We start from the raw sequence: 12,634 nt of genomic DNA on the forward strand, positions 1-12,634 counted from the left end.
TTTGTGCCATCGAAGCTTTCTTATTCTCATCACCTACATGCCGCTAGTCTGCTTTGAAGAAGCACCTCTGGGGTGAAAGCGTACTTCTGTCTCTAAGCTAAATTCAATCCGTGATCTCTTTGCAGAGACTAACAACAAGGGAGACATTTGGCATGATTGATGGGAGCCAAATGAATAATTCATGGCAGATCATTTATTTTGATGAATTTTAGCCTCTTTTTCTGTTTGCAAATTGTCTGCAAGTAGCTTATGAACATCTCAAACGTATATGGGATTTGAAATTAACTGCTGGATACTTTCCGCAAATAACTCCTAGCCTGTAGATTGCTCACGAACCATGCAGCAGAAGTATTTGAAATTTCAAATTCTAGCCACGTCGACTAGTTTGATTGCTCTCGTGAGCCAGAAACTCATCTACGATGCTGGTGTAAGCGTAGAGGAACTCCACAGACTACGCCGGGGCATAACTCTGGGATGACTTTGAACTACCCAGAAAACATTTCTGTTCTCTAAGCAGGCAGGTAACAACTTAAATCAGGTGTCCTCGGTGACCGTGAGAGGCGAAAGTAAAACAAAATAATCTTACATTTACAGTTATTTTCCATGAATCATAAAATGCTTTGTTCCAGTAACTCTCACTGCCAGTAAACACCCATATCTTTAACGCGCCTGGCTATCAGTCAGAGACCCGTCATTTCTTACCTGATGTGTTTCCCATCAGTTACCATGACATTCCCACTTCTAGAAATGCATTTAATGAGTTTGCTAAAGCAAATGCAGGATCAGACTCACTATCAGGCTATCTCACCTCCACGCCAGCATCGCTCCACTGAAGTCAGCGGTGTAAAACTGGTGGGATAAAAACAGAGGACTGTAACAGGGGGCAGTAACTTTTGGTTTAATATTTTAATGACAGACTTGTAGTAGAGCAGACCAAGAGAGGGCTTCACCTGATGGAGTGCTATTTTGGGGAACCAAGAAGGGTCTCACATCGAACTGCATAAATCTGGATACATGCTCATTTAGTGAACACTTGAGTGGTATTCGTCTGAGCCTAGTGGTCCTTGTGGGCTTTCTAGGGACCACCATCACTATTTTACACAAGGCCATAAATGGCCAAGCAGCTGGTACAGCCTGTCAAAGCCTATCATGCTATTTGTGTGGAGTACGTCCAAACAAATACCCCAGCAGTGAAAGGCCAAGTCACCGGCCCCAACACCCACAGTTGTCAGCTAAGCAGGCAGATAAGAGTCTGTCTTAACTTAAAGCTGAAAATCTGATGGAAAATCCTCTCCAATCAGATTCTCTGGCTTCAGCAAGGCCACAGCTACCCAAAAGTCAAGCCACACTATTGCAAACATCAAGATATAACCCATGCGAGCTCTGAGTGACAGATAGATATTGGTTGTCTTCAAACTACTCTGGCTGCAAACAACCTGCAACACAGCAAGGGGAACAGGGAACTCTTCATCAATGTGAAATAGCAGCTGATGCTGCCTCTTCCTTTCTACACCTCTGCCCCTGAAATCCCTGGTATTAGACCCACTGTCAGACTCCCAGCACTTTTTCTGTTTGCCGCTGCTGTGGTTTGCCAGGCCTCCTGCATCATACTTGTTTTCAGAAACCCTGGGACAGAGGAGGAGACAGGATGACAAACATGAGCACCCCTCACTACAGTGCCAATGGAGGCGGAGGAAAGTGCTGTGCCAGGGTGGGGTGTGACATTTCCTTGGGGCAGAGTGTAAGTTGTGTGGCACTCCCAGCCCACCCCTCATTTGTGTCAGCCTTTTGCTGAAATACTTGTAAGCTTGTCATTGCTGAAGTCTTTTTGGCAGCCAAGTCTTAAATATAGACTCTAATCACAACTGCACATGTTGTACAATCAGCCTAAAAACTGATTAACTTTTATATAAGCTTATGTTCAAGGGGCAATTCAAGATGTGGGATCTGGCACCAGCTCAGGGTCTAAGTCTGTGTCTCTTTGCCATGCATATCATAAAAACAGTGTATGGCATACTTACAAGAAAATCAAATTATATATAACAGGAAATTAAAGGTAAGAAGCATGGAATAGCCTACATAAATTAAATGGACTATCAGGCTATATTACATATACATGTATATGTATATATGATCCGATGGAACAAACTGCTGTGAAAATGCTTATTTTAATGAAGAGTCTTCATGTGTTTCATTATTCAGTAGTTTTATTTCATCAGCAGGGGAGTTTTCATTTTATTTTGAGAAAAGTGCAGGAGGGAAAAGTAAACTACTCCAGCTCATACTGTTTCTGAAGAAGGAAAGAGATGATATGGGAGATGGAAATATTCATCAGTGTACGTACCCAAACCCATCACTGAGGTGCCCTGTGAGTTTGGCTCAGATATGTTATGGTAGATGTCCATAGCACAGCCAGTATCCTCCGGGACAGCAGTCATACCTCGGTTCACAAGCTGACCTACAGCAAGGTCTACAGCTGAGGTCCAGCAAAATAATTCCCCTCTGGAATTGAACTTCCAAAAGTCTACACCTTTGCTTGAAAGATTCAGTACTCACCATGCTGGGAGGCACAGGGTTTGTCTTGATGGCCCTTTGATCTCTTCTGGTCCTTTAATTGTGCACCATGAATTTCTGAACAACTGGACATTATTTTCCATGCAATCTTCCCTACATAAAAGAGTCTCTTTATTGGTCTGCAGTCCCTGCTGGTCATATTTCATATCCTAAGTCCCTAGTGCTTCTCACTAACTCCTGGTGCACCGAAGGAAAACTGCAAAGCAGCCAGTGTTTGAACAGCTGCCAGGAAGTGCTCCTACTCTCTGGGCTACTGGCTTGCTTTCCCAGGCAGTGGGTGCTTCATCTTTAAAATCAATCTGATGCATTGGCACAAGCCCAGGAAGTGTTAGTCCATCTGCTGCCTAACTCTCTCAGTTTGTTTGCAGAGGCTTGCCGTCAGCTGTTCAAATCCCTCTTTTTTTCCCCTCCAAGGAATTTCCTTTCCCCCCACCCCTAGCCTCCACTAGGATCCAAATAATCCCCACTTTACTTTCTCTTAATCGGCCTCCAGAAAGCCATGGAAAGAAGCTTAGGAGCACACAGCGCAATTAACACTACTTCTCATTTAGCTGGCATAGTAAGCACCATAAAACGGGCAGGAGCAGCTCAGATTTCCATGACAGTGTTTGGCAGGGTCCATCCCCGAGCCAAACATCGTAACTCCCTGTGGCTAGAAAATAGGATCCAAATTCCCACACTTTCCTACTGGCTGTTGCAGCCAGCAGCGGACTGCAAACCACTCCTGGTAAGGAACCAGTAGAAGACCACACCAGTCACCTGCTGCCTGGTGGTGCTCTCAGCTGAACTACTGCTGCTTTGGTTCGTGTACCAGAAGTACAGCTACTGCAATGAGCAAAGAGATAAGGGACTATGGGGAGGGTAATACAACGCTGGTGGCCACAGGAACTTGTTCTGTGGCTGCTAGGTGCCAGTCTTGAGGGCATGTGCTTTTCACAGCCCAGTGAGTGCCTGGAGTCCCCTGGGGAGGGGCTTTCCAAGCCTCAGACCCCTGCAAAGGCCATTCGAGAATCACAGAATTATTGAGGCTGGAAAAGACCTCTGAGATCATCAAGTCCAGCCTATGTTATTAACAGGTAACACTTGGTTGAACTCAGAGGTCTGGTAGACAAACAGGGCACTGCACCACACTTCACACTCCATCTCCATCCCTGCCCTCTTCACCACATTCTGAAGGCCTCATCTAGGGAGGAGACTCCATTCTAGCCAGGTAAGATTTCAGGCCATTCAGTCTCTTGCATGGATCCCCCGCTAGCAAGACACACCTCCTGCACAGCCTGGCTTACTCTTGCCTGACTCTCCGCAACAGTCCTCCGGGAAGAGCATCAGCCAGCCCCTCCTCCCATTCTCAATGCAGAGCAGGGGTGAATGCCAGCACGGACACACACTGACCATAACCCTACAGGAGAGACACTTGAGGACAACACGCTTTTTCCCTTTAGTGCTTCCCAGGGTCACCGAACATCTCTCCTGAGACAGGAGGAGAGATGGGATAGGTTTTACCAGGATCCAATTTCTCTCTCTTCCCCCTCTCACACTTGCAGCCATGCTGCATGACAGCACTTCGATCCTGACTTGCAGCGCTCCTACTGCTCCAGCCCTGAACAAAGGCGGCTATTCATCCCAGACTGCTACAGACGAACATCTACCATTATTTCTAGAACCGCAGCCCAACGAAATTAAATGCAAATTGCCTTTGTTTCTGAGCACAGACCCCCATTTCTTCAGCCCCAGGAGCCTAACAAACCCCCTCTATGCTCCCCATTTGTTCTCTGCGGATCACCTGCTTGTCAGCTTATACCCAGCTAGGCTGTGGGATTTAGCCTTGGGCGCAGCTTGCTCATGTGCAACAGCATACAGATAATCTTTTAGGGCTATAGCTATGCACGCTATCTTGTACAGCGGGATGTGTTTTAGAACAAAAACATCAAAGATCAGTCAGTGGGTCAGCAGGCAACACAGCAGGCTCCCTGCTCATAAGGGAAAGGTATCATTTCTTCGAAGCCTGGCCATCCACAGCTGGAGCAGCAGTGACACTGTGCCTCCCAGCCTTGACGCAAGAAATCCTACTTCTTCTGCCATTGTCCCTTGTATTCAGAAATAAGAAGATAAAGCTGAGCCAATGAAAGCCAGGCTTGAGATCAAAGAAAAATTTACATGACATTAATCTTTAAAGGTAGGGAGTAACTTCCCGAGGATACTGAGGAAGTTCCACTGTTTGGAGTGCTTAAACCTATGATACAAGAAAACAAACAGGACGAAAAAACCCAACTCTTTGACAGTACAAGTGATACACTATCAAATTTAATGAGCTCGGTTTGCCGAGACACTTCTAATGCACTAGAGGCACCCATCCTGTGAGGCCTCTGAATATACAAGTCCCTGGACCCCCCCCAGAGCTCCACTATGATCAGCTGGATTTCCCACAACCCCTCTCTACTGCATCTCTGTCTCCTTCTTGTGGCTGGATCACAAATACTACTGAGACAGTTCAGTCCTGTGATAAGAAAGATGGGCCCCTCAGCTCACAGTTCAGATACTTGATCAGTTGCTACAGCTCAAGAAGACACTGCTTATCTCCCGAGTGGCAGTGGCAGACTGCGAATACACTTAGCCTATCATAGAAGTGAGATAAAAATCTATTTGCTTAAATCTTTTTCATTGTGGCTTAGGTAAATACACTTTACTTCATGCACTTGCCTGCCTAAGCCTCGAGCTCAAAGCAGGTTGTGCTTTTAGAACCATAAATCCCAGGTTCAAGCCTAGATGATGATGATGATGATGCCTAAGGACATAATGTTAGATGTGCACAGAACTGACAGTAAGAGTAAAGTTTATATTTTATATCAGGCTTATCACCAAGGTATCTGATCAGCTCTGTCAACTACCAGTCATCACTTACTTCTGTAAAGCAACAACATTTAGGTCACTGGCCTTGTAAATTGTGAACAACAAGACAAACAAATCTCTGATTTAGAATAGATGAACCTCCAAATGCATAAAATGAGAAGCTTTATTTAAAATAGTAAAATATGGGGTTTCCCCCCACATTTAGAAATCCTCATCATCTGCACATAAGCTCCTTAGCTTCCTTAAATACACACAAATATTCGCTCTCCCAACACACTGAGGGAAAACTCAATTTCCATGAGTCAGTTCCTGGTAGAGAGCATGGAGACCTGGATAATTCTCTGCCAAGAGGAAATGATTAAAGCCACAAATCAGCCAAAACCATATGGCAATGAAACAGTGGGGATCTGCACCCTCCCAGGTGCTTGCAGGGGCCAGGGTATCTGCAAGAACCCAGGGCAGGGTTCTTGCAGATGTTGAGAATCTTTCCTTGCCCCCAAAAAATGCAGATTAGCCCATTTGATCAATTCTCAGCTGTGGAAATACCTGCCCCAAGACAGGAGGAGCAAAAGGATCAACACAGTACATGGCTTCATACAGATGGCAAGAAAAAGAAAAGCAGTCATCAGACTGACAAGTGTCACAGCTTAGGAGTTTCATGCTGTCGTTGAAGACCCCAAGAAAATGTTAGCAGCAGAATAAGCGAAAGAGAAGGCATTTCAGAAGATGCACATTGAAAACAAGAGTTTCAAAAAGATGAAATTTTTAGAGTAGGTGAAGCTGCTCAGTGGTCTGCTATAGAGTCGGGCTTCACCTCAGGTGGTCTTACACACTGAATTAACTTCTCAGAGCAGCTTAACCTCTCAGAAGCCTGAAAGTTATGGACATAGTTACCACATCTGACGGGGAGAATGTTTCATGCTCAGAACTGAGCTGCAGCTTTGCTTGTCTTTAACAATCAGAATAATAGCCTGCATTTCTGGAACCTAACGAATCTTGTGCAGCAGGCAAAAATTATTTTTGCAATTTCTGCGCAAACAGAGGAAGAGCATGAAGGGGTGAAACACTGCAGATGCTGGGATATAGCACTTAGCGAGGAAGATATGCAACCTGACAGAGACTCTGCGCAGCACCAAGGATTAGAACCTGGGCAAGATGAAGGCTCAGGAGCCCTGGTACCTACAAAAACTGAGCACGAAGCCACCTCAGCCTTTGATCGGACAAAGAGCAGTGGAAGACATTATCTTTAATAACGGCTACACCAGCAGAGGCCCGCACTTACACATCCCAATTTACACTGCCCTTGCTAACAGGCCACAGTTGGGTAGGACTCACGTCCAGTGCTGAACACCTTGACAGGAAGAGAAGCACGTCCTGTGGGAAACCAAGGCAAGGAGAGCAGAACCACCCACAGTGTAACACATGCCAAACAGCCTTCAAGACCTGCTTTTCAAAGCTCTGGAAATGCACCGCTCCAGCTAACATCTGTCAGCTGCAAGAAATTAGCCTCATTGTAGCATTGCTCACTTGCAGTCTACATTGGCTCCAAGAGAAAAGGAAGAAGAGGCTACCATGACAGCGCTTTTCTGTTGTAACCTGTCCCGTTCCACACTGCAATTCCCATCCCAGCTGTCTCTTGTAATAAGAAAATAAACACATTCTTGAAGTACTGTAAACAGAGACAGCAGGGCAGACCTTGCTTTGAATTGAATTGCACTGGGGATTTCAACTTCGCTGTCTTCCTGCATGCCTTCCACTTGAACATTTCCTATTAGCTTTGAAATGACATCCCAAAGCAGATCTGTGAATGTTGTTTTTTAGGATTGTCCCAAAAGGATGCACCCCTCAGTCATTTTGTTCCCACAACCACACCAGTGGGCAGGGTGGGAGGTTTAGGATGAGGCTGAACTTCACCCTGAGCATGCGGCCACAGGACCAGCAGTGCCCTGGGACTTCAGAGGCTACTCTGTCAGACTTAGCTGCATCCTTTCCAGACACTCCCTTGAGTTTCCCAGCCATGTTTGTCCTGTCTGTGTGCCAAAAAACCACTGCCCCACAGCAGGGGCCAAGAGAGCTGAAGTGTGTTAACTTCTCTGCAACCTGGTATTTCACTTTAAACCATCTTCCCCAGTGGTTTGGGGTAAAGATCAGGCTTGAAGCCACAGGGTCTGAGGCAAGATCAGAGCTCTGCTCCACTTGTGCTGCTATAAGGAAAGTAACCTCTGCCAGGGTGCAGTGAGATTTATAAGGCCCTACACTGCTTCAGCTAAACCAGCTGAAGCTCCTCCATCTGTTAAGAAGTGACTGACAGTGGTGGTGGTGGGCGCTGCTCCTGTCACAGCAAATCAACTCTGGTCACTTCTCAGTGTCCTTTGCAGCCTTCAGGCAGTCCGTGGCAAACTCTACACAGCCAAAGGTGCCAAGGGGAAGAGATGAGCTTCCCTGACAACCAGGCAGGTGGTTAGGAAGGATCCTTCCATTCCTATGACCTCGTCCTGTCACAAACACTTCTATTTTAAGTCAAGCTTTTCTTCCTTCAAGATTTCAGACCAGGTTAGCTTTTGCAGTAACAGAGGATGCTGAAAAACATCTTTCTGGTCTGACAGAGTTTGAACGAAGCTGTGGAAGTGTCAAATGCACGTTAGCTGAAAGAATTCTCACCAAAAAAAAAAATATTTGCTTCATTTGGCAAGCCACTTTCCATCAAAGTGACATAAGCAGACTACTTGAACTCTAAATCAGAAATTATAAGATTTATGAATGGAGCTGACTATCCGTGTTTAATAAAACTTACATTTCAGACTAATAGCATTTATCCTATATGTCATCAGCTGTAACATTTTACTCCCTTACTGCTATATGGAGCTCAACAACGTAACTATTTGCAACTTACTGCAAATCTGCATTGCTGGAGAACAGCTCCTGGCTATGTTAGGTTTTTCTGTTACAACCGCCTCCACTGCATTAAAAAGTCCTCCCAATACCTGGTCTGTTATCCTGCAGAAGTATTTGCATACCAGAACTGAAAAGCCACCTCTCAATCTCCTTTCTGAAGGCTATAGTTCACATATGGTGGCTGACTTCACAGTTTATTAAAAAAAAAATATCTTTACAAGCTTAACCAATAAAATATGAAATTTTATTATAATTAACACTGTTGGCATTACCCGTGCTGTTTTTCGTGGTGTTGATATTAGTCTAATAACACCACTGAGAAGCTCTGCTTAAAGCACGGATAGAACACAAGTCATGCTCTGAAGAGTTTAATGTCAAAAATTTGGCTCTGTGGAAGATATGTTGCAACTACCCACAGGTTATTGGGTTCACTACAGCAGTAACTATATCAAGTTCAATGGACTGTGATGTGATACACAAGAGGTCTGGCCAGATGATCTAGTAGTCCCTCCTGGTCTCAAGCTTGTGAATCTAAATAAACAAGACAGGAAGAATACAGAGGTGAAATCACTTAGCAAACGACAGAGCACTGCCTAAGATGCAAATCACTACATTCACAATGCAGCATCACAGCCACCAAGTTGCCAAGTCTCAGAGCTTTTTTGGGACATATCCTTGTTCAGAGAAAACATTTTATGCCCTTCTGCCAACGTGTACTGTGAGAACAGGAACAAAACGGCATACATATGGTAGCATCCATACGCCATGTATTTATGTGTGCTTTGAGGGTACAACAGACAATGCTCATGGGGTTAAAGATGGAGAATTAAAGCAACATTTTATTTACTTTATATTAGTTTTCAATGCCTTAAACCTCCTGACAGTCTTTCATGACTTCCTTCCACCTCCTGGGTCCTGCAACTTATGCCCTGTGAAATACTCTGCTAGATTATACTGGTTCTCATCAAAAGGCATTGTAAGCATGTGTAAAAGTCAAACTTTCCTATACGTTTTCTTCACCTTGCAGTTGCAAACTACTCTTATATTCTTCTTTCCTGCAAGTCCCAGTCATCCATGACCTCCTTTCTTACATTTGTGTGTGCTAGCATAGATGTGCAATTCCATGTAGGTTAGGGGAAAGAGAAGCAATAAAGGCTGCACAGTTGCCAGCTGGGAGTTGCAGGGGTAGGTGGAGTTGCACCTAGAATGAAATTGCTCCTCTCCTTTCAAAGCAGTTTTATTTACCTCAGTCTCTCACTCTTCTCATCATCCCTGTTCCCTTTCATGTCTTTGCTATTACAGTTATTAGGAAAATTACTCATTCAATTGCTTGTAGAAGCTGCCCAAAGATAAATACATTCAGCTTAATAAACCTTGTTAGCAGGAAGGAAGGGAAGAATGCCTAATTAACGTATTAATGATTATAATGCACTTTGAAGATAAAAAGTGCCACAAGCTCTAAAGGCATGTTTCTGCCCTTCGAAGTCCCTAGGAATCATGTGCAGAAGCTAGTTCTAAACATTATCACTACTTCAATGTGGCAGGGAAAAAGATACACGTACCACAGCTATTCCTAAATACCCTGGATCTGCACGCAGAGGTTAACCCATCCTCCAGATACTGTCTGTTAAGACAACACAGCTACATATTTTCTTCCAAGGAGAGGAACGGAGGAGTGCCAGAAGGAATCATTAAACGTGGTTCATCTATGCTCTGTGGATACACAGCCCAGCTGTAATACCACTACATTTACCTAGAAAGAATAGATTGAACCTTCAGACCTCGGAAGTTCAACACTACCACTTCTTGCCGCTCGCATTAATGCGTTTTCCCAACTCTCAGTATGCTGAGTCTCCCCTCAAACAAGAGCTGCTGGGACAGTCCCCTTGCCAACAGATGGGATGCAACAGGTCTGGTGATGCTTTTAGGGAAATGGCAGCTTAGGGCAGAAGTGCAGGCAGAAACACTGTGACTGATGATAATCCCTAGCTATAATGGCTCAATGGAGATTTCCAGCTGAAGTTTCCATGGCTTAGGAACAGAAGTATTTCTCCTCCTCAGGTTTCTCCTCATCCAGTCAATACAGCACAGGTTTAGATCTGAAGAACAGATTTGCCTTTTGCTGCAGAGAGAAATCTGCCTCTGCAGCAAGGGAAAATAAGTTGCTTAGAAAGTCTCTTAGATGCCACTGCACAAACAAAATAGAAGCTGCTAATAACAGGTTTCTTAAGACACACATTTCCTTTGCATGTGGTACCAGGAGGCACACACTCTAGGTTCTCGTTATTATGGGCTCAGGTTATGAAAACTTTAAGGAATGTATTTTTAAATGTCGGTCTGAAGAACTCAGGTACTAGCAGCTCATATCTGTATAGCTGTTTCCTGAAAACACCAAGCCATCTCAACAATTCTTAGAAAATAAAGTCAAATACACATTAAGATAATAGCAAGTTTCACATACGTCTGGTGGGAGGACCAAAGGGGCAGAAATGATGCAGAAATGAGTCTATATGTTTTCTGGTTATCACTTGGGATATTGTGAATAAACCAAGCAATGCCATATGACTTGCCTCTGTAGCATTAAAAAAAAAAATCTTAGTTCAACGAGGTACCCATAGAGCATTAAATATCCTGCAGACCTCACAGATTCCTTACAGGGAAGACTCACATTTGTTTCAGAGGCTGAAGAAGGTAAGGCCTCAGCAAGCAAAGCACACAATCTGGAGCAGATGCAAGAACAAAGTCCCACCAAAGGCTCGAGCTTTACCCCCAGCTGCGGGTGCTCAGAATCAACGACACCCCTGAGACTCACGAACAGGAACAAGTAGAAGCCACTCGCGTTCGAGCAGACCAGCTGTGTTCCAGTGGCAACATTTTTTGTCAGGCTAAAATCAGTGTCTGTTTGTTCTAGTGTCTCTTCTCAAGTGATAAGCACGGATGGCTATTTTCCCTTCAGGGAATTACGGGCTGACAATTACTGGCTGGATGAAGAGTAATAAATCAGCCTTCCCTCCAGAGTTAATACACTGTCCGATAAAGCTGAGGCTTTGTTTGCACAGGTCACGTAATTTACCAATGGCAGTAGTTTATCAAGTTGTCTTTTATGGATTTGTCTGTGACCCAACATGAAAATTTTATCTTTTTGTAACAGGGTCATTTACTCTTCCTTCCTTTCCTGTGATATTAACAAAACCCAAACCCAATAATACTATTCCCTGAGGTTACTTACGAGATCTCCCACATTCTGCTTTAAAACTGGCGTGAATAACTAAACACAAATCAATGGCTTTTCTCTGCAATGTTGATCCTTCTCCCACCCAGTCTCTCACACCTGGCAGCATGTGAGGACAGCAAGTGCCCACGCACAGTTCACACTGTCACACACATGGAGGCCCACCGCCAAAAGAGGTTTCTAGGTGCTTGCAGCACACCAGATAAAGATTTAAGATGCAATGGAAACTAGGAACAGCCTGGTTTTCAAAGCTGCTCTGCCTTCAGCTACCAGAAGCTTCTTTCCTTCTTGTAAGGTGCCGATTCCTACCCAAAATCACATCCTTAACAAAGTCATCTCATCAGCAAAGAACCCTGGCAATAATCTGACTGCACCTCAGACCTTCATTCCTGCTTTTTTTCATTCTCTCTTCTCCTACAGTGGAAGCAGCCCACAGTCCTCACCCTTAGGACAGCTTTGTGTTCAGCTTTGTCACATTCCTGAGAAGCTCCGGGACAACTCTGTGAAAGCCTGCAGAACCAATCTCTCAAGCGGAGTCTATAGAAATAAAAGCAGGGATGCCTGAACCTAACAGAAAACTCAGGTGCTGAATGAATTAGCTGGGGACATGTCCCTTATTTCCCTCTCCTTTTATTCTTTGCTTGCTTTTCAACCTCTCCACCAATTATCAGCAGAAAGACCCCTGTTCTCTGGTTGTGGGGAAGAAGAGCTGAAAAGGTATTACCATGACTTACCTGCTGGAAAAAAAGAGCTCAGGGTCTGCAGCAGCCTCCACAAGAATATGTCTAGTTCAGAGCAGATCATCTGTGAAAATTCTTCCTTCAAGAAGCCATTCTGAATTCAACTTCTACAAAAAGACATCAGACTAAGGGCAAATGCTTTGGGGCAGAATTTGTTCTCCACCAATCTTAAAAGAGAAGCCTCAGAACTATGTGTCAGAATAAGGCTCTTTTCACACAAACAACTCTATACCTAGAAAGGACTAGCCCCTCCTGAAAAGTTGCTGAAGGCCTGCACCTCTTGCTACTCCATGCTTGCATTAAAAGATCTGGCTTTTACCATTTTTATTCATTACCATCTTTA

The sequence above is a fragment of the Apaloderma vittatum genome, unplaced genomic scaffold (genome assembly GCF_000703405.1).
Source record: "Apaloderma vittatum isolate BGI_N311 unplaced genomic scaffold, ASM70340v1 scaffold10311, whole genome shotgun sequence".
NCBI lineage: Eukaryota > Metazoa > Chordata > Aves > Trogoniformes > Trogonidae > Apaloderma > Apaloderma vittatum.